A 3937-nucleotide genomic window follows, 5' to 3' on the forward strand; every position below is an offset into this window, starting at 1 on the left:
TGTATTCAAATACTTTTAATTCAAATAATATGTTTTTGTTTCATTACTTCAAAACCAAATGGTAGGTCTAGGTAGTCACAAAAAAATAGATGGGTGTTGGTGGTTAAATTGTTATTTTACTGAAAGGAGCGAATTTGTAGTGGCAGGTTTTTTCTTCCCCGCAAGGAGAGGTTTTTAGTGGAGTGGTTGAAAAGGACGTGGAGCTCCAGGAGCAATGAGCAGGATTTCCGACCGACTGCTCAATTCCGCTCACGTACTCTGGTACACAAAACATCTTGGGTTGAACCAGTCCAGAACCGCTTAAAGTCCCCTTAAAATAAAAATCTAATTAAACTACTCATTCCTATAGTTCAGAGTTAAATAACACTATGTGAGAACAATATTTATTTGTCAACAAATGTTACATTTTTGTCATTATAATAAGGTTGGTTGCAACTTGAAAATCGTTGTGGATATCTGTTGCCGCTAAAGTCGACTACAAAACCCACAATGCAATGCTCTCTATGGGCTGGCAAGCAAGCGTAGCTTCACCCAATAATACTAAAGTCAATAACAGCAGGTCAAGTAGCTAGCTAGCTGTAAAATCACCTTATTAACAAACTGCACTATAAATTTAGGAGTCTACAATCTGACCATGTTCAAACTGCAGATTGATGTTCCTTCAGAGTGGAGTCTGACATTCAACAACGGCACCTGCAACTCACCCCCCTAGACTGACGAGGCAAAACAGGAGAGATGTGTTGGACCTTCCGGTTAAATGACACATTTGTAGAAGTAGGAATATCGCTCAAATATGATTGGAGAGAAGACAACCTCCCGCGTTATGACGTCGACCAGTATTGAAATCTGACACGTACGATAGAATTTTTCGCGATTTAAATTCCTATTAACTTCCAGTTTAGTGAATGATTATGATAGAAGTTTGCTTTAGTTTAGTGACAGGTGCTTTATCGCAATGCTACGTCAAAACCGGACGGATTTCTGCCTGCTTGTATGGCAATAGCTCAGAGATTAAACATGAAAAGACCCCCAGGAAACGATAGAACATCGCTGAAAGATGCACAAAAAACAATAACATTCAAAAATGGGTGAATCTTTAATTTAACATTTAAGAGGGAAYGATCACATAATTCCATCCATGTCATCAGGAAGGATCAGCCAATGAATTATACTCGTGAGGAAACATTCCATAACTGCAGAGGGCAGTAAATCGCCCATCTTGGCTTCATACCTGTTTAAACAACACACTCTAGGTGGCAGCTCCATAGAAGTAGTAGAAGAAGAAAATGGGACTACTTTTCAAAAATTGAGATGGCCTCAATGGCACTGCCCATGCGCTCACAGATGCCACGGTGGGACCGATACAATGAGGCGACGTCTGTGGTGGACCTTACTGAATCCTTTCTCGTCAATGGATGTGAAGGAAGGAGGTCAAGGAAATTAGACTGTCCAAGACTATTAGGATGTGGCCAAGTTTCAAAATGGCACCTTGCCCCCATCCCCCAAAACCAACCCCCCCCATAACACAAACTAACCCCCACCCATCCCCAACCCCCCCCTCCCCCAAACTATCCCCCACCCTCCCCCAAACTATCCCACCCCTCCCCAAAACTAACCCCACCCTCCCCCAAACTATCCCCCACCCTCCCCCAAACTGGATTTGATAGATGTAAGCAATATGGTAATAGCTCCCACCTTGCCCTCTGATAGGCTAGGTGGAAGTTTGCCCATATTGATAATACCAATCAAATCGTCTCAGATCTCCACACCCTACAATAGGGCGTAGGGTCTAGGGCTCCATTCTAGGGCTCCCTGTCTTCTCCTCACCTATAAGAGAAGAGCCCAGGGAAGGGAGCCAACTCTTTCTAGCCCACGTATCCATTTTCTTTGACTCTAGCTCGAGCTCACAACTTACTGTTGCTAGTAGAATAGTAGAATACACAAGTGAGTAGGTAGAAGTCAGGTTGTGCAGCAGCAGTTTTTCTCTTGTTTGTCAGTCGCTGCACATCACCAATTTGCCCCCACGTCAGCTCATAGTTTGCAGATGGTTAATTTAGTCCCCAGCTAGGCCCATTTGATATAACTGTAGGATCATGCTCTAATTAAGTTAATTATCTACTAGCTATCTAAAACTGGTAGATCATGTCCTAATTATGTTAAATAGTCTGCGCAGCCTCATCCTAAAACTGGTATCGTAATCCATAATCTAAATTTCATAACGTTAATATAGATCTGGCTCAGCTATCTTAAACTGTAGTAGAATCATGGTCTAATTTATTAATTAGTCTAGCTAGCTATCTAATACTGTAGGAATCATGGTCATAATTATGTAATTAGTCTGCAGCTATCTAAACTGGTAGGAATCATGTGAAATTATTGTAATTAGTCTATCCAGCTATTCAAACTGGTGGGAATCATGGTGCTTAATTATTAATTAGTCTAGCAAGCTATCTTAAAACTGTAGAATCATAGTGAAATATGTTAATTAGGCTATCCAGCATCTAAACTGTAGGAATCATGGATGTAATTATGTTAATTATCTAGCAAGCTATCTAAACTGGTAGGAATCATGGCTCTAATTAGTTAATTAGTCTAGCCAGCTATCTAAACTCAGGAATCATGTGAAATTATGTTAATTAGTCTAGCCAAGCTATCTAAACTGGTAGGAATCATGGTCTAATCTATGTTAATTAGTCTAGCCAGCTATCTAAACTTTAGAATCGTGGTCTAAATTATGTTTAATTAGTCTAGCCAGCTATCTAAACTGGTAGGAATCCCTGGTCTAATTATGTTAATTAAGTCTAGCCCCATAGCATCTTACAAAACAACTGGCAGAATCCCTGGCTAATTATTTAATTAGTCCAGCCAGCTATTAAACTTAGATACTATGCGCTATCTACAATATCATGTAGGTTAATTAGTCTAGCAGCAATCTAAACGTAGATCATGTTAACTTATGTTAATTTAGTCTATCCAGCTATCTAAACTCGGTAGGAATCATGGTGTAATTATGTTTAATTAGTCCTAGCCAGCTATCTAAACTGGTAGGATCATGGTTCAATTATGTTAATTAGTCTAGCCAGCTATCTAAACTGTCAGGAATCATGTTGTAATTATGTTAATTAGTCTAGCCAGCTATCTGAAAACTGGTTAGGAATCATGGTCTCTACATTATGTCTAATTAGTCTAGCCAGCTACTATCACAACTGGTAGGAATCGCATGTGAATTATGTTAATTAGTCTAGCCAGCTATCCTAAAACTGGTAGAGAGACCTTGTGTCTTAATATGTTAATTAGTCTACTCAGCCGCTATCTAAACTGGTACGAGATCGATCGTTAATTATGCTTAATTAGTCTAGCCAGCTATCTAACACTGGAGGAATCCTGTGTAATTATCTTAATTAGTCTAGCCAGCTATTCTAAACTGGTAGAGAGTCATGGTCTAATATGTTAATTAGTCTATCCAGCTATCCTAAAACTAGTAGGATCATGGTTGAAATTATGTTAATTAGTCTAGCCAAGCTATCTAAAACTGTAGGAAATCATGGTATTAATTATGTTAATTAGTCTAGCCAGCTATCTAAACTGGTAGGAATCATGGTGTAATTATGTTAATTAGTCTAGCCAGCTATCTAAACTGGTAGGAATCATGGTCTAATCATGGAATCCCATTGATTTTGTTTGTCACTCTCATTCAGATATCATATTAAAAACTGCAAACATTTCTCTCCACCCACATGGCAAAATGTGTAGAATTGCAGGAAATTAGTAATAAAATTGCTAAATCTTCACTCCACCCACGAGCCACTGCGGCCCCTCGTGACGAGTTCAGATTTTTGGTGGGCCCCACCCTCATCAAAGTTGCCCATCCCTTGCCTAGGGGCTGAAATTGGATGTGTCCTCAGCAGAGGTAACATATTTAGTGTTGGGATTAGTA

The 3937-nt window shown here is 39.5% G+C and overlaps 1 long non-coding RNA gene across 1 annotated transcript; it reads left to right on the forward strand.

Moving 5' to 3' along the window:
- Positions 1-2562: 2562 nt before the first annotated feature.
- On the forward strand, positions 2563-3651 carry LOC139024990 (uncharacterized). Its single transcript, XR_011476396.1, has 3 exons — positions 2563-2693; positions 2747-2799; positions 3568-3651. It is a non-coding gene; the product is annotated as an uncharacterized lncRNA (long non-coding RNA).
- Positions 3652-3937: the final 286 nt, after the last annotated feature.

The sequence above is a fragment of the Salvelinus sp. IW2-2015 genome, unplaced genomic scaffold (assembly GCF_002910315.2).
Source record: "Salvelinus sp. IW2-2015 unplaced genomic scaffold, ASM291031v2 Un_scaffold2101, whole genome shotgun sequence".
Classification (NCBI taxonomy): Eukaryota; Metazoa; Chordata; class Actinopteri; order Salmoniformes; family Salmonidae; genus Salvelinus; species Salvelinus sp. IW2-2015.